At 39.9% G+C, this 22,634-nt stretch overlaps 1 protein-coding gene across 18 annotated transcripts in view; it reads right to left on the bottom strand.

Annotated features, from left to right (window-relative positions):
* The window catches only part of ZNF438 (zinc finger protein 438), a 179,775-nt gene that overhangs the window by 156,687 nt on the left and 454 nt on the right, over positions 1-22,634 (bottom strand). For 6 of the 18 annotated variants that reach the window (XM_034643519.1, XM_034643512.1, XM_034643509.1 and 3 more), the window contains exon 1: positions 20,646-22,041. The exons of 4 other annotated variants lie outside the window; for them this stretch is intronic. The gene's annotated coding sequence lies outside the window, so the exon portion shown is untranslated. Of the gene's footprint in view, positions 1-1,211; positions 1,251-6,350; positions 8,290-9,777; positions 12,236-20,645; positions 22,042-22,500; positions 22,630-22,634 lie in introns of those variants that run through there. 8 more of the 18 variants (XM_034643521.1, XM_034643516.1, XM_034643513.1 and 5 more) reach the window with 6 other exon arrangements.

Consider the following 22,634-nt stretch of genomic DNA (forward strand, 5'->3'; position numbering starts at 1 on the left):
TTTGCAGTTGAACACATCTGACTCCTATAGGAGTCTGGAAATTGGAGGGGGAAGGGCACATTCTAGATGTCACAATGAGGGAGCACACATTGCTATCAGTGAGGAACCAGAGATCCTAAGTGTTCCACTACATATAAGGCAATCTTGTACAACAAAAATGTACACCCCAAATGCCAATGGCCATCTCACTTTAGCTTATAGCCCGAGATGACTGCTTCCAATATCTGGTCAAAGCAAATCTTCTGACTTCCATTTGTTCTATCTACACTGACACAGATACTTGTTTCACAGTGATAGGGCCTGCCCCAGGGAAGACTGCGAAGTGTACCTGGCTTTCCTGGATGTCCTCCTTACTCCTCCCTCCTGTGGGGACTCTCACCTTACTGCCCATTCTGGCCTGATGTCATTCAAGTAACATCCCCACAAGTTCTGGGCTTTGGCTACACTCTTCTCAACTCTGATCCACCAAAACCTGTTTCCTGCAAGTTTTCAGCAAATACCTGATAAACAAATCACACTAAGATACTAGTCTCATGATAATATAATGCACTCTTCCTCCCAGGGATATCTGTATTGAAGACTTAATCCAAAGATACCACTTCTTACCATCTCCTCTATTACCACGCTGGTCCAAGATACTATACCGTCTTTCTACCTGGATCACCACAGCAGTTTCTTAGCAAATCTTCCTGCTTCAACCTTATAATTCATAGTCTCTTCTCAACAGTGACCTGACTATCATTGCCTAGCCCCAAGCCCTCTGATAGCTCCTTAATTCACTCAAAATAAAAGCCAAGTATTTCCAAGAGCCTGCAAGGCCATAAATGAAATAAGGAAAGCTGGAGGAAGAGTGTCCCAGAAAGAAATAACCACTTTGGTCATGTTAAATATGAGATGCCTAGGAGACATTCCAGTGGAGCTGCCAGAAAGGCATTATGCTTAGATCCTCAGATGAGAGCTTCAGGTTAAATAAATGGTTCTCACCTGGGGGTGATTCTGCCCCCCAGGAGACACTCGGCAATGTGTGACACATTGTGGGTTACCACTTGTGGGACAGAGGGGGTTCTACTGGCATCTAGTGGGTGGAGGCCAGAGATGTTGCTGCTATATAGCCTATGGTGCACAAGACAGCCCCCCCCCTGACAAAAATTTACCCCATCTAAAATGCCACTAGGTGGGGCAACTGGGTAGCGCAGTCGTTAAGCATCTACCTTCGGATCAGGCGTGGTCCCGGCGTTCCGGGATCGAGTCCCACATCGGGCTCCTCCGCTGGGAGCCTGCTTCTTCCTCTACCACTCCCCTGCTGTGTTCCCTCTCTTGCTGGCTGCCTCTCTGTCACATAAATAAATAAAATCTTTAAAAATAAATAAATAAATAAATAAATAAATAAAATGCCACTAGGTCCTGAGGCTGAGAAAAACCTACGCTAGAGAAATAGATATGGGAGATCATATTTAAAATGCAAAGGACAGATAAAAGACTAGTATCCAAGATCTACAAAGAACTTCTCAAACTCAATACACAAGAAACAAATAAACAAATCATAAAATGGGCAGAAGATATGAACAGACACTTTTCCAATGAAGACATACAAATGGCTAACAGACACATGAAAAAATGTTCAAAATCATTAGCCATCAGGGAAATTCAAATCAAAACCACACTGAGATACCACCTTACGCCAGTTAGAATGGCAAAGATAGACAAGGCAAGAAACAACAATTGTTGGAGAGGATGTGGAGAAAGGGGATCCCTCCTACATTGTTGGTGGGAATGCAAGTTGGTACAGCCACTCTGGAAAACAGTGTGGAGGTCCCTTAAAAAGTTAAAAATTGAACTACCCTATGACCCAGCCATTGCACTACTGGGTGTTTACCCCAAAGATACAGACGTAGTAAAGAGAAGGGCCATATGCACCCCAATGTTCATAGCTGCATTGTCCACAATAGCCAAATCATGGAAGGAGCCGAGATGCCCTTCAACAGATGACTGGATTAAGAAGCTGTGGTCCATATATACAATGGAATATTACTCAGCTATCAGAAAGAACGAATTCTCAACATTTGCTGCAACATGGACGGCACTGGAGGAGATAATGCTAAGTGAAATAAGTCAAGCAGAGAAAGACAATTATCATATGATTTCTCTCATCTATGGAACATAAGAACTAGGATATTATTATAAATAAAAATTAAATTAAATTAAATTAATAAATAAAATGCAAAGTACAAGGTGAGAAAAAGGAGAAACCTTGAGGAGCTCCTCTTCCCGGAGTCAGGTCAAAATGGAAGAACCAACACAGAAGACTGAAAGGGGTCAGCCAGAATGGGAAAAGGCAGGGCAGGAAACAGTGGTGGATCAAAGGCCAAGAAAAGAGTGTTCCTGAAAGGAAGCAACACTCAACAGTGGTCCACTCCATGGAAAACCGCTAAGATGGCAAGTGACACCAGTCGGGGTAAGGTTAGAAAGAATGGAGGAGATGTGCTGTGGGTGTAAGAGAACAGAGATACATGGGAAGGCTGCCAGGCAAATGAGGCTGCTGCACACATCACTCAAGTGAAACCAACAGGCAGGTAGTTGGGCTCCTCCAGTCGCTGGCTTTGCCAGATGGGAGAGATCAAAAAGGTGCAAAGAATAAGGGAATCTGCAGGAGAGCAATTTGAATTAGGGCAGCTAGGGCTGGGTAAGGAAGAACTGATGACAGAAGGGAACTAATGAATAGAGGAGTGGGGGGAGGGGGCTAATGAATAGAGGAGTGGGGGGAGGGGGTTAATGAACTGAAGCTCTTGATGAGTCATAAACATGTTTCCATATCAGTAAATATACTCCTCTACCATGCTTTTAATTGTTCCATATTAATATAATCTATTTCTTAATACTATTAAAGTAAATGAGATTTTACTTTAGTAAGAAAGAGCTATTTACTATCTGAACATGGCTCAGGGTCCTATTTACTTTGCCAGACCAGGAGGAAACAGCATTTAGGAAAAGACCCTGTTATAGTGAAAGATATGCTAAATAATAGTCACGGGTTAAAATAATGGCTTTTTCATTTGCTAATGTGGCAACTTTGAATGACTTACTTAACCTCTCTGATCCTAAATCTCTTTACTTAACAGACTGTGGTAGGCACAGCAGGCACATAAATCCCCTTCAAGAACATCCACATCCTAATCCCAGGAATCTGTGAATATGTTATGTTACATGGCAACCAGGAATTAAGGTTGCTAATCAACTGACCTTAAAATAAGGAGACTATCCTGGAATACCCAGGTGGACCCACAGGAACCACAAGGGTCTTAAAGGGAAAAGAGAGACGCATAAGAGTCAGAACCAGAAAGACTGCTTCTGAGACCTGACCCACCACCACTGGCTCTGTAGATGAAAGGAGGGCCACAAGCCACAGAATGTGGGCAGCCTCTAGAAAAGCTGGAAAAGACAAGAAAACTGATCTCCCCTAAAGCCCCCAGAAAGGAATGCAGTCCTGCCAACACTCAGTAACACTCATTTTGGGCTTCTGACCTCCAGAACTGTAGGATAATAAATTTGTGTCGTTTTAAAGCCATGAAGTTTCTCTTAATTTGTTACAGAACAATGGGAAACTAACACCAGGTTATATGAATCAACTTCGGAATCTGTGTAACCAAGAAAATATAAATAAAGTACAGGAAACATTTAAATAGCTGCTATTAGTATTATTAGTGCTAATACCATCACAGCACCAAAACCAATGGTAGTCAAGAGAAAGAACACCCACTCAGTTCTAGAATTTACACTACTCCGTGACCTAAGACATCTTAGTTAACCTTAGTTACCCTATGGGACCCATTTCTCTCACTTATAAAACAAAATGGGGGAGCCTAGAATACATGACTTCTAAAGTTTCTTCCAGTTCTAAAATTTTATGATTCAAAAATCTAATTCCTTAATGACATTTACTTATTGCTAATTAACAGATTCAGAAAATCCTATTAAATAAAAACAGTAAGCCAAGCAGTTTTCATGTAATGTTTCAACGTTTTCAATATTTTATATTGCTGAGTTATAGCCTTATAAAGTTGAGTCACGGCATAAAAATCACAGACCTGCAAGCAAGGGAAAATGTCTAAGTCATCCTACTACTATTTAAAGGCCTCACAGTCAAACTACAATAATATCTTCTCAAGTAGCTGAAAGTATATTCCCACACATTACCTCATTTATTCTTTTTTTAATAGCTTTATTGAGATATAACTCACATACCATGCAATTAACCCTTTCATAGCAGATGATTCACTGGTTTTGGTATATTCACAGAGTTGTAAAACCATCACTGCAAAGAATTTTTTAGACCATTTTCATCATCCTAAAAATAAACTCTCCTTGCATTAGCTGTCATTCCCCATCTCCCTTCTCCAACCCTTCCTGGCCACTAATCTACTTTCTGTCCCAATAGACTGGCCTATTCTAAACATTTCATATAAATGGAATCATACAACATAGGGCAATTTGTGTGTCTGACTTCTTAGCATGTTTTGAGATTCGTCCATGTTGTAGCATGTGTCAGTACTTCATTCCTTTTTCATGCTAAATAACATTCCATTGGATTGTGTGAATAATATGCCACATTCTGCTTATCCTCAACAGTTGATAGACATTTGGGTTGTTTCTATGTGTTAACTATCTGGAATAATGCTGCTAGGAACATTGTATAAATGTTTAATGTGGATAATGTATAAATGTTTATGTGGATGTGTGTTTTGAGTTCTCTTGGGTATAGACCTAGGAGTGGAACTGCTGGGTAACATATGGTAACTCTATGTTTTAACCTTTTAAAGAACTGCTAGGCTGTTTTCCAAAGTGGCTGCCTCCTTTTCTCACACCAGCAATGTATGAATGTTCGTTCCAATTTCACCACATTCTTACCAACACTTGCTATTACCTATCTTTGATTATAACCAAATAGTTGGTATGAAGTGTTATCTTTTGTGATTTTTGACTTGCATACCCCATGACTAATGATGTTGAGCATCTTTTCATGAGCTGATTTACAACTTACAAGTCTTCTTTGGAGAAATGTCTATTCAGGTCCTCTGCCACTTTTTAATTGTGTTGTTCTTTTTATTACCGGGTTGTAAGATAAATTCTGGATAAAAGTCTATTGTCAGATAACTGACTTCCATGTATGTATTTTCTCCCACTCTATAAACCTCATCTAAACTTAGTGCAACTACTTACACTCAATAAACAAAGTCTGTGTTGCTATCCCCATTTTGCTGATCGAATCGGCATTTTATATGATTAAATAAACCGGACAACTGGCAGACTCAAAAAAAAAAACAAACCTTACAGCTCTGCCCCTATTTTTATTAATTTAATGGGGCCATATATTCATGGCAACACTGTTGACAGCACACCCAGGGAGGCACCCTCATTCAACCCTGATGCTGCTTGTATTGATAACCAGACAGTATTATTTCCACAGTATATCAAAGATGATTCATTCACTCACTCAAAAAATAGTTATTAAGTGTTATGTGGCAGGTGCTGTGCTCAGGATGTATCAGTGAACCTGACCAAGTCCTTCATTAACCTTATAATTTGGCAGTGTTATATAAAATCCCTAGTGCTAAATCAATTTCCTAAAGGCAAACCGTCCAAACAAAGAAATTTACCTTAGTGCTTAAAAATTCACCATCAACTCTCAAGAAAAAACATTATAGATTTTAATGCAAGGGATATCCTATTTAAAAAAAAAAAATCTAAAGTGTCAAACTTATTTTGTGGTCCACGATGACCTTGTTTTAAGTATTGACCTTACTAGGTCATCACTTGGTTCTTATAAATCCTTTTTATAATGCAGCAATGTTTAATGACATCTGTCAAAATGAAACCTGAGTAAAGGAGGAAAATACTCATACTTCTACCTTTAACCAGAAATGCCTGAAGACTCAAAGTCTATATCATAGCCAGTTCCTAACCCATGTGAATTAAAATGTTATGATAGCTCCATTAAACATAAAAACAAAAATACAGAATTACAAATCCAACCACCTAAAAAGGTAGTTCTAACCTGGTCTATCAAACTACCCTTAATGCAAAGCAGAGGGACTAAATACTCCCAGGAGACCAAAGGCACAGCACTAACTGGCCCACACAAACTTCACGTTTCTTGGTCTATTCTAAACTATAATATACCTATTTTCTTACTTCAAAAAAAAGTTAGCATTTTTAATTAGAGTCAATAAAAGAATTTGTTGAGAAAGATCTCATGGTTTATAATTAGAACTACATTCACTTTTGCCGTGCAAATTCAGTAAATTAAGTAACAGCTAGTAAAACTAACACTGGGGAAGATGTACCATGCCTACCTCATCATTCTGAGTGTCCTCAACACACCACTTTGTAAACGCAGGCTGTGCCTACTGCCGTCTGGCCGGCGAGGTGCCTGCAAATTAAGGCAGCACAGGCTGAGCCTGGACAGGGTGACCCGAGGTGATCCCGAGGATGGTGTGCTACAAGACAGCAGGAGCTATGGATCAGTGCGGGGCTCTTCCACACTGTGACCCGAGAGGCTTGGGCTTTGCTTCAGGGACTCAGAGAACAGTGCCAAGTGGGCACTGCCGGCTTCCATTTCGCCTACTTTCACCTGTCTTACATCGTGGGCTTGCAGGGTGGTTTTCCGAAGACTAAAATCAGAGTGATGAAAAGGTCTGTAAACCTAAATCTAGAGGAAGTCTTGACTCGGCAGACAACAGTGCGCATCACATCTGAAAGACCAGCGAGGACAAAATGGGAGAATGAATAATGAAGCTGGTGAGGGGCAGAGTAAAAACAGGAAAGGGTGCGGCAGAAGCCAAGGGTCGGGGTCAGACCTTTACCCACTGAAAATAATGCCTATTGTGGAGTGGGTGTGTCTGCTTAAAAGAGCAGCAATGGGATCCTTCACCCAGAAGCATTCAACTGCTGAAATCTGAAACTGCAATATGCAGTTTCACCCTTCCAGATCTCTCAACTCCTTACCTGCCTTTGCCAATCAAGGCTCCACAGAACAGCCAACCTGAGCCTTTAGAAAAGTAAAACAGATCATGTCACTTCTCTGATTCAAACCTTCCAATGGCTTTCCCAGGACCCTTGAATAAAATCCTAGATCCTACTGCAGCCCCGAAGTTTTGTTTTGTCTTGTTTTTTTACCACTCTTCTCCTCACTATCACTCCCCAGTTACCAGGCCACTCCTCACACAAGCTCTGGGCCAGGGCTCTGCCATGCTGTTTGCATACCCTGGGATGCTCTTCCCATTGGTGTGTCCTAACTACATTCCAGTCTCTGCTCAGAGGTCATCTCTTCCAAGAGTCTTTTCTTGTTCACATTATCTAAAATAGCATCTGCATCACTCTCTATCCCCTTACCCTTCATTTTTCTCTTTAACATTTTCGTATATATGTTTATCTACCTCCCCTCTAGCAGTCAGCTAGCAGGGCAGGGACTTTGTTTTGATCATTGTTTGATCTAAGTAGCCTCACCACAGAGAACAGTGTTTGGACGATAATGCTCGATATTTATTGAATGAATAAACGAACGAATAAATCCCCAACCAAGTGGACCAGAGACTCTGCAAATGCATGGTCTCCCATCTCAACAGGGCCCTTGCTTGCTGCTGCCCATCATTCTCTTTGTGGGCTCCCAATCAACTCCCTGTCTCACATTTCACAGAATCAACTCCAAACTTCGATCACTTTCTTCAAGCTTCCTATTCTTCCCTCTACTCAGCAAGTGACATTACCTCCACAGAACCAAGAGAGAGGTTATTAGGTCAGACTCCCTCAGTTTCTTCCACCCCTCCTGACCAACAACCACACTCTTATCTCCTTCCTGAGACAGTGGAAGAAGGGTGCCCCTCAGCCCCCCCTCAAAGACAACCTTCAACCAGGGCTCCACAACTCAAGACACCCCACCTCCTAAGGGATCTGATGCCATCATTTATCCGCCTTCCTCTTCCAAATCTTCCACTTCTTTCTGACCTTCCCCCCACCATACATAAATGCTTAAAGTTCTCCCATTATAAAACAAATGAACAAAAGAACCTAATATACTCCCCCAGATGTGATTCTCTCTCTCCACTGTCCTAGTTGCGCCTTCCCATTCACAACCAAGTGTCTTGAAAAAGAGTTTAAACTCATTATTTCTACCACTCCCACCACCACCACCCCCAATTCACTACTCAACCTCTGCAATCTGGATTTTGTACAAACACAAAACTCTCTCCAAAATACGGACAGCTTCTTAACTGAAAATTCATTCAAAATTTATTAGACCTGTCAATTTAATATTGACATTCTCAATTTTAAAAAAGCTTGCCTCTTGGCTTCAGTAACATTACTCTTTCTTGATGTTCTCCTCTTTTGGACTCTTCTTTGCAGTTTCCTTTGCTATGGACCGTGATCTGAGAAAAGCCCCTTGCATGTGGTGTAGCAGTTAAAAACCTGGGCTGTCATAGCTTGGGCTGCCATAACAAAATACCATGAGTGGGTGGCTTAAAGAACAAAATTCATTTTTCTCACAGTCTGGAGGCTGGAAGTCCGAGATCAAGGTGCCTGTATCATTGGGTTCTGGTGAAAACCCTCCTCGTGAGTGGCAGACAGCTGCTTTCTCAATGGATCCTCACATGGCAGAGAGCTCTGGTGTCTCCTCCTCTTCCTGTAAGGACACCAGTTCTACTGGATCTACTGGGTCACCCTTAAGCTGTATCTCCAAATATAGTCACACGGGGGATTAAGGCTTCAACATATGAACTGGGGGGGACACAACTCAGTCCGTAGCAGCCAACGGCAATACAAGATGGTAAAAACCAAATGTTGTATGATAACAATAACTGTACAAGTGTAAGAACTCTACAGCAACAAAGAAAATGGACAGCACATGAAAATATCAGGACACAAAATTTTTACAAGAATATGTTACGCATATGAAAGAAAAAGGAAATCAAAACAGGAATGATGTTCAAAAAAAGGAGTTTATTTCTAAACTCTTTGTTAGACAATTTGAAAGATAAACTTTCACAGAATGAATATATAAATGAAAAACTTCAAGTGAAAAAAAATCACTAAGAATACTTCCAAATCTAATTTTCCATGTTTGTTTCCTGTTTTCATCACTGCCATCTGTATGAACCAAGACATAGGCTAAACTGCTATAACAAGACCAAGAATGTAGTGGCACAAACAAAAGAAGAGTTCACTTCTCTCTCATGTAGGAGTCATGGGGACTGAGGTTCCTTCTCTCCTGTCCTAGTACTCCCCTGGGGCACTGCCCTTGTCTGTATGATGGAAGCCGCCTCACTCACCTCATCCATGGGGGCTGGGCAAAGAATACGACAGATTTTTAATATGAATGTGGATGTGCATACATCACTTCCACTCCCATCCACGGGACAAACTTAGATATGTGGTCTCCTCTGGCTACAAGGAACCTAAGAAATGGGAGCTTTGTGGCAGCAAAATATCAGAGGCAGGAGCACATCCTTCTTCCACTCCGAAACATTCCTCTCCTTTTCTAAAGGGATAACCTGAAGTTCCATCCAGTTATGGATTCAGCTCAAAGTCTAAGATCTCTGGGTGATACACAACCTCTTCAACAGATACGAATGTGTCTCTGTCCCCGTCCAGTGACCTACAAACTAACAGACAAGTAACTTTGCGCTCTACCACCACCATTACACCCAATATACAACGGAATACAAATGAGATGAATGCAATTAACTCTTCCATTCTGAGAAGAATGGCAAATACTGTTCTTACCAATGATGAAATACTGCTGGACAGGAAAGGCAAAGAGTCTCCACTCTACCCGGGAAGCAAGTTCCTTGGTTAAACTTAGGTTCTTTGCTGGGCCAGCTGTGGGAGGCAGGGGGGCCTGTAAGGAGGGGACAGATTCACTTGTCCATTTGTCTGCTACACCCTGGCTTTGTCTCTGGAAGATACTTTCTTCTGTTATCCTTTCTGGAAATATATGAAGTGAACATAGGAGAGTATGTGCTCCAAAGAGGCAGGAAAGAGCTAGTAGCCTATTTCCTGGGGGTACATGTTTGGGGGTCAAAGACTGCTTTAGTTGTCAAACAATGTCAAATCATCACAGGTTTTGCCAAGCGAAACTTGTGGCATCTTTGGCAACACAATCCTCTCAAAACCTCCATAGGTCTCTTTGTCTTCAGCCAGTGCCACATGAAAGTAACCACAACTCAAAATTTAGTCTGATGGTAGATGCTAAGCTTGTCAATTCTGTCCTCCTATTATTAGCTGACCTCTGAGGCAGATGCATCCCTCTCTCTCAATTTAAGGTTAGCTAACTTGAGAGCATCTGATTCACGCGGCAGGATGATTATACCATCACCACACCCCATTCACATCGGGGCAAACCATGTGACTTAAAATGTTCTTTCTGCCTGAATGATTTCAGGCTCAGCCACTCCATTAGCTCTGGCCAATAAAATATGAACAAAAGTAACACATGCCGCTTCCAAGCAGCTGGGTCTGCCATGTCTCTCTTCCTCTGAAACAGAACAGCAATGTCCCCAGGAAGCCTATTCCTTTGGATTGGAGTGGTAGAAGATGGTGGAACAGAGCCACAGACATGTCAGAAGTAAGAAATAAACCTTTGTTGTCCTAGGGTACTGAGACTGGATTTGTAACTGGAGCTTTACCTAGCTTAAGTGACTGGTTCAGGTGGGAAGATAAATCCTTAATATGATACTTGCCTAGCCTGGCTTCCACTTTTCTCTGGCCAAGAAAATCTGACGAAGGTTCCTAAAAACGAATCTAACCTCTTGTTGTTTGGGAAAAAGAAACTATTTTTTCCAACCCTGCAATACCCCGTATTACTGTCCTTTCCATCAATGTGAAGCATAGGCCATGGGCGTACAGAACTTCATTAGCAAATTTATACCCCCTCCCAACCTGAAATGCAAACTAGCTAATTGTTCTCTTACTTGACACCCTCTTGGAGTTCCTTGCTAAAGCAGCTAGTTAACTAGTGTGAGACGTCTCACAGTAGCAGTCTTTCTAACCACTGCCCTGGAGGTACAAACTGGGCAGACACATCGATGCCCTTCCAAGTTATCAGGTGACAGCTTCCCCAAGTGTTCTGCCATAGCATAACAAGGGTCACCGGTTTTCCAGCCTATAACACAGTGCCTACTGTCCGCTGGCCAACCACTCAGCCAGGGCCATGCATTTTAGCTATTTATTATGGCAACATCCCACTTCAGGTACCAATTTTGGCATTAAATTGTGTATGGAGAAAGCTGCTGTGATAAAATGATAACAAATACAGTGGCTCAAACAAGAAAGTTTATTCTCTTCCTAGAAACAGTACAGAGATAGGCTGGTGCTTAGGGGAGGAGGGTGAGTAGTAGTTGGTTCTGTTCCACAAGGTCATCTGGGGACCTAGGCTGATGGGGATGGCTCTGCCATTCTCACCACAGGATGTCTACCTCTGGATTCAAGGCAGCTGTTGCCATTCCAGTTGTTGCTGCTTTCTAGAGTTGGCGGGGCGGGGGGGTGGGAGGGGGGTGGGGCGTGGCATAGGGAGAAGAACAGGACTAGCTCCTCATCTTTAAGAAGATAACCCAGAAGCTGCACATACCACTTTTGCCCACATTTAACTGGCCCAAACCTTATCAGGTAGACATCTCCTATAGTCAGGGGAAATTGGGTCCCTAAGAGAGATTCAGAAACGAACAGAGAAAAGGATATCCTAGATACTGGAGAAGAATTAACAACAGTCTCTGTCATACCTCACACAACCTATTCTCAAGAGTCATCAGAAAAATTTTTTAAAAGTGTACTTCAGATTTCAGACCGTGGCAGCCACTGTTCAAAACCTCCACTGGCTTCCTCTTTCACTGAGCATAAAAACTGAAGTCCCCACAACGGCCTACAATCCCCATGCAACGTGCTCCCTCCAGTACCTCTCTAACTTCATTTCCTAATACTCTTCCCTCAAAACAAACACCAAATGTATTAAAGATCTAAATGTGAAAGGTAAAACTATGAAGCTAATGAAATAAAAAATAAGATGATATATTTGTGACCTTGAGTGATAAAAAGATTTCTTCAGATCTCAAAAGTATAAGCAATATGGGAAAATTCTGATGGAACTGAAAGAACTGACTCCACCGAAATTAAGGACTTATTATTCAACAAAAAACATTATAAAGTTAACAGACAGGCAGAAGACTGGAAAAATATGTTTGCAACTTCAGAAGAAAAAAAAACCATTTAATACCCAGTGTATGCCAAGAACTCTTTAAGATAACAAAAAGAAGACAGGAAATGCAATTAAAAATTTGGTAAGAGACAGCAGCAGACAGTTTACAGAAGGTAAAGACAAAATACAGAATGCCCCATTAAATTTGAATTAAAGATAAGCAATAAGAAAATGTAGTATAAGTATGTCCCAACTAATGCAAGGGTATAAACTTATACTCAAAATTTATTTGTTGTTAATCTAGTATTCAAATTAAACAGGTTGTCCTGTATTTTTATTTGCTAAATCTGACAACTAAAGGTGAAATCTATATGGCTAACAAGTGAATGAAGAAAAACTCAGCCTCATGGGTAATCAAAGAAATGCAAAATAAAACTATGAGATACCATTTTATAGCCATTGTATTAGCAGATAACCCTTGCTTTTTCCATTTTTCTACAGAAGATCATTTAACTTAGGACTCTTTTTTTGATCATATCACTAGGCAACAAAAGTCCAACTATTTACTGCATATGCAAAGAGAAAAACCACATTTCAAATCCATTATTTCATACACATAAATAATATCACATAAATAAGCCCAGTAACCATATTCAGGCATTGAAGACATCTTTGTCCTAGAAACTTTAAGTACCTATTTAGCATAAATTTGTAAAATTTAAATGTTGAGGATAAAAATGTTTGAGTATCATTTAGTAATTAAACAGCAGTTCATAAACAATATATTAATTTTAGTACTGGGTTGTGATTAAGCTCTTAAGGTTAACTATCATAGCATGTCAGAAATTTGGACTATAAATAAATACAAAAATTAGGCTTCACATTTTCAAAGAGCTTTCACATAAAAATGCTTTACCCAAATCATAAATGTCTCTTTATCACTGGATAATATTCGTCTGGAAGGCAGAGAGGTATGGCACAAGCTGTAGGTAAAGGAAGGAAACGGGCTGCACATAAACATGATAATACCCATTACCCATTCTTTTTTTAAATATTATGAGCTTATTTCATATGTAAATACAGTACACAGGGTATTTTTAATAAAACTTCAATACAACAAAGTACATCAAAAACTCATTTTGCCTTCTCTAACTTCTAATATAAAGAATACCCTCTGAATTTATTTTAGCATCTCAAAGGAAAACATTTTTAAAACTAAAATGTTACTGTGTGAGATCAATTTAGAAAAATATCTACTTTTTGTCAGAGTTCCAGTAAACAGTCATAAATAGCTCTTTATTTCATTCTGAATAAAAATATTATAAAATAAAAATTAAACCAAAATACTTTATAAAAATGGTACTATGATATGTGTGGTAAAATGATTCACAGATACTAAAATAACTCAGCCTACCTTATATAAAAGACATACACTATAATCATTAACCTTTTAAAATATTGATAAGAATAACTGTTAATTAACTTTCAAAAAGTCATCACTTCTAGATGTATCTCTAACAACAGCAAAAACAACAAACTTTTAGATCTATAATTCAGCATCCATCAAGACTACTTTTGGCAGGCATATGATACGACACACTCCCACAAGAGAGAAAAATAGACATAAAAGTAACAGCTTTCACCAGTGTTTAAAACGTTAAAGTATTTCCATAAATAACATATTACCTTTTTAACTATATATAACTATAATCCTTGAAGCAGCCTGGGTCCCAAATAACATATAATCTTGTGACTGGCAGATAGAAAACAAATGATATTCACTGCACTCATTTCTTTTCTTAAAAGTTTCAGAAGAAAAGCAAAATCAAAAGTGTATATTAGCGCAACTACTAATATACATGTTTGACATGAATGTCAATGGAAAATAAAAGTACCTATTCCCCAGCTTCAAGAAAGGAAAAGATTATTCTTTGGCTCTATTCCAAGCTGGGAACAAGTAACCACAGAACCGGGTTTAAATATGCCCCAATCTATCAATCCTTAAACTCTAGTCAACATTTCCACTTAAGCACTCAGCTGAGGAAGTCAGGTGATCAGCAACTGCCTTGCTTCCGTACCCTTGCTCCTCAACGCCAGCCAGTCCCTAAACTCCAAGTTTAAAGTTGGCCAATCCCTAAATTGTCTCACTGAAAGTAAGCCAATCCTAAAACTCCATGCTTCTTCAAAACCCTATCTAAGTACATCTCTGCCTGTTTCAAGGATTATATTCTGCAAGCATTGCTCTTCCTTGTTTAGCAAGTATGAAATCCAGCTGTTTCAGTTACACTTAATGGTGGTCTCTCCCCTCAATAATACTATAAATATTATGGTAACTTGGATATCGCATTTTTCTTCATGGAGGTAAGAAAAATATTTTGTTATGCTAATTCAGTTGTATGAAAAGTTGAAAATCTTCGCCTTTTAAATATAATTATAATCCTTCATGCCCAATATACAAATGTACTAAGAAAGGTCTTTTTCCTTCCCTCCTCAATCCCAGACCCACAATTTCATACTATCAATTGTCCACATCCAGCCAGTGGATGTATTATAGGAAACATTAAAATTTCCAATTACAGACCTAAAAATACAGAACGGCGTTTGCCACAAGGGCAGGAGGTGGGGGGACAGGTAAAATGGGTGAAGGGGAATGGAAGGTACAGGCTTCCAGTTATGAGATGAGGAAGTCCCAGGGATGAAAGGGACAGCATGAGGAATATAGTCAAGATATTGCAATAGCTTTGTACGGTGACACTTTCTGTGAGCACAGCACAATGTATAGAGTTGAGGAATCACTATGTTTGTACACCTGAAACGAATTCAACATTGTGTGTCAACTACACTTCATTAAAACAAACAAACAATCTGATTTTTAAAATGGCAGAGGAACGGAATAAACATTTTTCCGAAGAAGGCATACAGATGGCCAACAGAAACATGAAAAGGTGCTCGATATCACTCATCATTAGAGAAATGCAAAGCAAAACCACAATGAGATACCACCTCACACCTGTTAGAATGGCTATCATCAAAAAGACAAGAGGTAACAAATGTTGGCAAGGCTGTGGAGAAAAGGAAAGGGAACCCTTGAGCACTATTGCTGGGAATGTAAACTGATGCAGCCACTGCGGAAAACAGTGTGGAGACCCCTCAAAAAAAAAAAAATTAAAACTGCCATATGCCCCAGCAATCTCACCTCTGGGTATTAAAATTCTCCTTCCAATTACTGAAACTCACATCAAGAATTGAATATCATCAAATAATCTTAAAATGATAATTCATCAAATATTTGAGTAGATATTCTTATTGTAAGTAAGAGAAATAGCCTCAAATGTGACATAAAAAATGGCAATGGCTAAAGAGAATAATATGATTTCTAATTTAAAAATCAGAATGAATGGAAATCCTAGTCCAAATCTAAATCCCTCTATCAGAATGGCAAAGTGAATCACGCCAAGTGGGTTGCCTCACCAAAGTATACTTAAATACAGCTGAGAGCCATCTCCTCACACTGCTTTCGGACTTAATGTGCTCAAAAAATGGATTCTACAGAGCAAGTAGCACTACCTTACATTTTATCAAAACTCAGTGAAGATTCCACTCAAGTCCAATCACAGTAGGATGACAAGCACTGAATCACCAACTGATTCAAGTGACAACATGAACATCTAACTACATGTTGCAGGAAACCAGAATGTCACCCCCAAATATGCCATTTTGACATTTTGATTATTTTGAGTCAAAGATACTTAAGAAACAGCAGGTGCAAGGACGCTCTGACTCTCCTTTTTTTGTCCTGAAAGTAAAAGATAAAACTCCCATGTGAAAGGTATCCTCCCTTGTACCAGGAGGAAGGAAGATATTCTTATCACCAGAGGTGGGGAACTTGGAGCTGAGAAACCTGTACAAAGAAATCTTACTAAACTAATTCTCATCTTTCTCGTTACTTCTTCACCATTTACTACCCCTAGCCCAGACTCCTCTGGGTCTTGTCAATTCTTCACAAATTTATTGTTTCGTTATCTAAAATGTATAAAAGCTTCCTGTTCTGTTTACTTCTTTGGATCTTCCTTGAAGGTTCCTCTGCACAAGTTTAATAAAGTTTGTATGTTTTTCTACTGCTAATCTGTCTTATGTCGATTTAATCCTTAGGCCCAGACTGAGACCCAAAGACGATGGAGACTTTCTCCTCCCTTACAGTGTCAAGAGACCTAGTTAGCTAGGTTAAGCATGGATCTAGTAAATTTATCCCGAAACTGTCAAATTTATTTATTAGAGAATATCTGGAGAGGCAGCATAGGTCAGTGAAACTAGTCAAAACTACATTATGAGTTGGGTGACCTTAAGTAAGTTCCCAGTTTTCACAGGACAGTCAGGAAGACCAAATGAGATAACTAGTAACCTTAAAAATGTCCTAAGCATCAAAATCTCTCATAGTCATAGATTTGCTTTTGTCCCTAACTTGCTGTAAAAATACAGCAAATCATTTGATCTAAGTCTGTTTCCTCATCTGGCAAATAGTGATGGTAATGCATGCCCTACACATTTCAGGGGCATTCATGAAAATCACATATAAAAATTAATGTAAAGGATTTCTGAAATACATAAATAACCACGTAACTGTGAGATAGTTAATTCAACATATGAAGGAGATTCATACTAGCAAACCTGTTACAACCCAGGATTATATAATTTCCAAATTTAATTAATTTACTAAGAAAAAAACGTTCATAGCTAAATACAAACCAAAAACACTACACATATTGGCAACAACAAAAAAATCAAGACTATTAGCTACAAAAACTATTTTCCTTGCAATAAATGAACCAAATTGGCTCAGCTCTCCAAAAGCAGTTCAACACAATCTTTTGTTCAAGTCGGGTGTTTGCCACTTAAAGCTACTGCCTCAACCTCTAAAGCATAAAAATAAAAAAAAAATAAAAATAAAAAAAACCCACCCACAAAACATAGTAAGGAAGAAAGAAAAAAAGTTACTTATTGCAGGGCTTCTCAATATCAGAAGTACTGGTATTTTGAACTGGATACTTTTTTATTGTTGGGGTTGTCCTATGCCTTATAGGATATTTAAGAACATCCCTGGCCTCCACCAACTACATGACAGGCACAATGCCCTCACACATAGTTGTGATAACCAAAAATGTGTCTAGACATTTGCCAAATGTCTCCAGAGTGACTTGGGGTAAGGAATAAAATCAACCCTAGTGGATATCCACTGAGCTAAATCCACAGTTCCATATTCCATATATTTCAGTATTTATATCACATTTATCTAGAATGCAGCTTTAAGCTAGCACTTTTGCAGTATAAGGACCAAAGAAAAGAATGCTATCTATAGGATAATAATATCGTAAGAATTATAGCTATGGTAGGGAGTTATGGTCAAATTATTCCTTCTAACCAGGTTGTTTTTGCTTAAACCTAAGAATTTTCTTCCATATGTTCTTTTGGGATAAAAATTTGGTTAATCTATCACTAAAGCTTAGTCTCCACCCAGCCTTACTAATTAATAGTCATTATTATTTATGTGGGGGAAAAAATCAAGCCTCAAGATCTTAATTTCTAAGTAACCATGTACCAAATGAATCAAATTTAAGTGACACTTAACTGTTTACATTATTTAAATATATTCAAACATTTACAATGCTAAGCAAAAGTACACAAACTAGTATTCAGCTATTACTGCAAATATACAAAGTGTGTGTATGTGTGTGTATATGCATATATATATGCACACACATATATATACATACACACACATATAGGAGTTGAAGGTAATATGCAAGACTAACAGAAACTACAAGTTTAAATATTAAAAAATATTTAGTGCCCACTATGTTATCACTGAGCTAGACACATAATTTTCTACAAGAAACAATTTCCATATACTTACATTTGTATTCTTAACTAGTAGTCTCTAAATTTGCTCATGTAAACATAGATTTTTAAAAGAATTTGGATTTTAGAAGTTATCTAGGATAGTCAGTGCTACAAAGAGGGGCTCCTGTATTCAAACAGAAAGACTTACCATTATGCCCACCATGCTGGGAGCTTTCTAGCACAATTAAACAATCATCAACCTGCCCTTGCTAAGCCTGAACTGAACTTAAAAAATGACAAAGCCTGAGCAATCAGCAGCCCCTTCAAGATACTTTATACCATATATGCATATCTGATATTCCAGAGAAAGCTAGCTGCAATCGTGGGATAAAGAAATACTAATCACTTCAATCCCATTAAATTTGGGGAAGGCCAGGTAGCAGATTAAAGGTTTTGTGAACTGCAAAATGAGAAGGCACATTTCTACATTTATATTTGTGGAGAGTTCTATTTAGAGTGATGGTGGACTTGGTTATTCACAGCAACTCTCCCAATGAAAGCTAAAAAAGCTAAACGAGATATAACTTTATATATTATTAAGAAGAAACTCTGAAATCAATCACAAAATCTACAATGGTGTAATTTTATAAAATCTTTTAATGGTTCAAATTCGAAATACTCACATTAGGAAGTAATAAAATTGTGACAAATGTAGTGATGTTACAGTATACCCTTAAAAAGATCTACAGAAATAAGACACACATTTTTGTGCATATTGTTCTAGTTTCTACATTCTACAACGTTCCAAATATGAGGTGTAATCTGTAATTCCAACTATGACATATACTACCAGATCCCCTTTCTGTGACAAAAAAAAATATATCTCAATGTTAAAGAGATGATCAGCAGAGAAACTGAAACTTACTCCAATACGTGGAACTTTGGCGTGATACACTTAAACCGGTGGAAACCTGCCTGAATACCTCACGCAGCCCCTCCATCACCCTGTATTATGCAAGCAGCAACATTTCAAGCCAACTCCCTTATTTCACTAGTAAATCCTGTCAACACTGAGGTAATAGAACTGGAAAAACTCATCACTACACAATGATACTAAAATATCAGAATTTATTTCATTTGGTAAAAATTATATCATTGCCAAATAAAGCTAATGCAAATATAGTAAAATATGCAAGATTATGAGTAATTCTTTTGTTGAAGAGCACTCTTGGGGAGCCTCAAATTCACTGTGCAATTGCCTAGGCATTCTTTTGTTCCTTTGACCCGTTCATACCCCATCCCTCAAGTATATGGGGTGGAGGGCGGTGCGGAAGGCCAGAATGAAATGATCAGCACGTATTTATGCATTTGGTCTACTCTGGTTTTATTCCCACAGGTTTTTCCTCAAACTCTGCTCCCAAGGAGAGTGGTATGTTTTATTCATTTCTGAACTCACAAAACTTAATCAAATGCCCTGTATATAAAGTCATCCCTAACAGCTACTCGATGGCAGGCACTGGATTAGGAACTAGAGACAGAGAAGTAAAAAAGATACACACCTCAACCTCATAGAACTTCACGGAAGGGGGATACCAGCTATTGGCTGTGTGAACTGAATCAAAGTAATTAAAGTCCAGTCAGCACAGCGCAATTGCCTATGTTCTTTTCCTCCACTGCCAACCAACGCTTAGACAAGCAACAAAAGCAGGCTTTCTCTTCAGAAATATGAACGTTGAGTCTCCACCTCTGACTATTCCCCTGAGTTCCAAATTCATATATCCAACTGTCTACTCAACAAGTTGACTTACAGGTAGTTTACAGACACTGATTGTATGGACTCCGAAGCCAGGCTGCTGGGTTTTGAACCCTGGCTCCGTCACTCCCAAGCTGGGTGATTTTAGGTAAGTCACTTTTAACCTCTCCGTGCCTCTGTGTACTCATTTGCAAAATGGGGACTATAATGTTCCCTAGCACATACAATCGTTGTAAGAATTAAATTAATTAATACATGGAAAAGTGCTTAAAACCCTGCCCCCACAGTGTATGCCTACAAAGTGTTTCCTAGTACTACTAGCTCTAGTATTACTGTTAGTATGCCTACAAGGCATCTAAAACTAGTCCAAAACAGAATTCATGATTTTCTCACCAAACCCCTTTCAACCTGTTCAGTCAATGGTACTACTACTGTTCTCCCAGTTGTTCCAGCCTTAAACCTCAGAAGTCAAGACTTTTCCTCTTCCTTTTCCTCACACTCTGGGTTAGTAAATCCAAACCAGTAGCTCTCCCCTCAAAAGTGTATCATGAATTCGACCACTTACTATCATCTCTACAACCACTTCCCCAAGGCCAAGACACATCTCTCCTTCAGGGTAGAGACAAAGCCTCCTACCTCCCCATTTTTGATCCCCACCCCCCACTCCACGACCTTACAGTTAATTCTCCAGCCAATAAAAGTAAAATCAAATGCCATTTCCCTGCTATAAACGTTTCAGTGGTTTTCTATCACACCTAGAATAACATCTCTACTTCACCATAGCCTGCAAGGGCCCCCAAAATCCGGCCTGGTCCTCCAACATCATCTGCCACCACTTTCCCCTTCCCTTGCTATGATCTAAACACTCACCTTGCTAGGCCTTGGCCACCTCAGGCTAGCTTCCCCATCAGACCATTGCTCCTTTGTGGCTCCGACTGCACAGGATTGTCATCTGGAGCATGAACTCTGAAGCAGGGTAGCCCAAACTCAAATGCTGTCTCTATCACATTTTAGCTATACAACCTTGAGCAAAGCCTCCTGTGTGTCAGTTTCTTCTCCTATAAAAATGGAGATATTAGTACTTACCACATAAGGCTGGTGTAAAAATTTAGTGTTTAGAAGACTGCCTCACATACAGCAAGCTCCATGTAAGTGCTTATGCTCTCATGAGCCTTGCCTGCAATGTTCTTACCTCAGACTCTTCCTCTCACCTCAACAGATTCAGCTGTCACCTTTTTTGGAAGGCCTTCCCTCACAGACCGTATCTAAAACAAGCTGCCCTGTTCCCCCACTGTCATTCCCCTATCCTCCTTTACCTCACTGTACTTAATCACTATCCAAAATAATATTAAGTACTTATTCTTCGTAGCCTATTCACTGGAAAATGAGCTCCACCAGGTTGGGAACTATCTTGTTTGCTGCTCTATTTCTAGTTCTGACTCAGAACCTGACTTCTGAATAAACATACCTCTTATCCAGGCTAGGGGACCTATGGGAATTTCTTAATAACAAGACCATACTTGGCCTTTCATTCTTACACTTGTGATCTCATTTGATCCTTGAAAAAGCAATAGCAAATACACAATCATCTCCCATTTTAGACAGAAAAAGAAAATCCCAAATTTGAGTCACTTGTCTTTGAACACAAAGCTATTAACTGGTAGAACCAAAATTAGCACCCCTGCTTTCTAATTCTAAGGCTTCTCAAAGGAGGATAAACTGAATTAACAGAAATGTGATCTCTCAGTCTCTGGAATAAATACACCCTGAGATGTGTACAACGGTCTTCCCTTCAAAGTTCCTAACAAATATTTATCTCTAAATTTGAGAATTATTGTAGTACTAACTCCTCAATAATGTAACCCTTGGCAAGCCAAAACTTTCAAATTCAGATGTGATGATCAGATATTTCAAGTCCACACAGCAACAATCCCTAAAACTCAGTGTATCTGTGCTGAGTATAATGTACTAGTTCCAACGTGACAAAAACTCTCTCTGAAAAAATCAGCCACGAGGACCTCATAATTGTCAAGAACACTGTGATCACGTCACCAATCATTTCTCGATCCCTGTTCCACTAAGCTCAGTGACAACAGTTCAGATCCCTATCAGACTCAAGTGTTGTCCATGATCAGATAGGGGGTGGGTGCGAGGGGGCTGAGGAGGCAAGACTGTGAAAAAGATCCCTGCTTACAAGACCTTGGTTAGATGGCCATTGGCCACCACATTCTCATTACAACGACTGTCTTTCTAAGCTTTTACCTAGCAAGTTTACATGCTTGTGTTACCTCATAGGCTCTCACAATGTTCCCGGTTCTGTGCGAATGAAAATTAGCCCAGAGGCTACTTCACCTCCATTTTACACAAAAAGGAAACTGAGGCAGCAGATGGTTATCTTTACAACTTGTCCTCAGCGATCTGGTCACTTGCAGGATCCCAAAGGAAGCCTAGATGTGGAGTCTCTGAAGAAACCCTCCATTCCAGACTTCCCATATCAAACTCCAGGGCTGAGGGGGAATCTAAGCCCCCCATCAAGGAAGGGGAAAAATGGGGGTCGTTCCCATTTGGACCTTCCCCGTTCCTTCCCTGTCCTCGCTCGCCGGCCCCTAGAGCCCTCTTGGCCCCAGGGGAGAAGTGCGGGGCTGTCCCGCGGGGCGCGGCCTCGCCTCCTCGCACTGCCGGTCCCGCCCGCCCCAGAGGGCGCGCTCCCGCTCTGGGCAGGCACCTGTCCCTTCACCACGTTCGGCAGCTCCCCGATCGCCCAAGGATCAAACGCCCGCAGCCACCACCGACACCGGGAACGCGAGCAGCAGGGCGAGCCCCGCAGGCCCAGGGAGCTGCAAGAATCCTCAGAAACTT

The sequence above is a fragment of the Ailuropoda melanoleuca genome, chromosome 15 (genome assembly GCF_002007445.2).
Source record: "Ailuropoda melanoleuca isolate Jingjing chromosome 15, ASM200744v2, whole genome shotgun sequence".
NCBI lineage: Eukaryota > Metazoa > Chordata > Mammalia > Carnivora > Ursidae > Ailuropoda > Ailuropoda melanoleuca.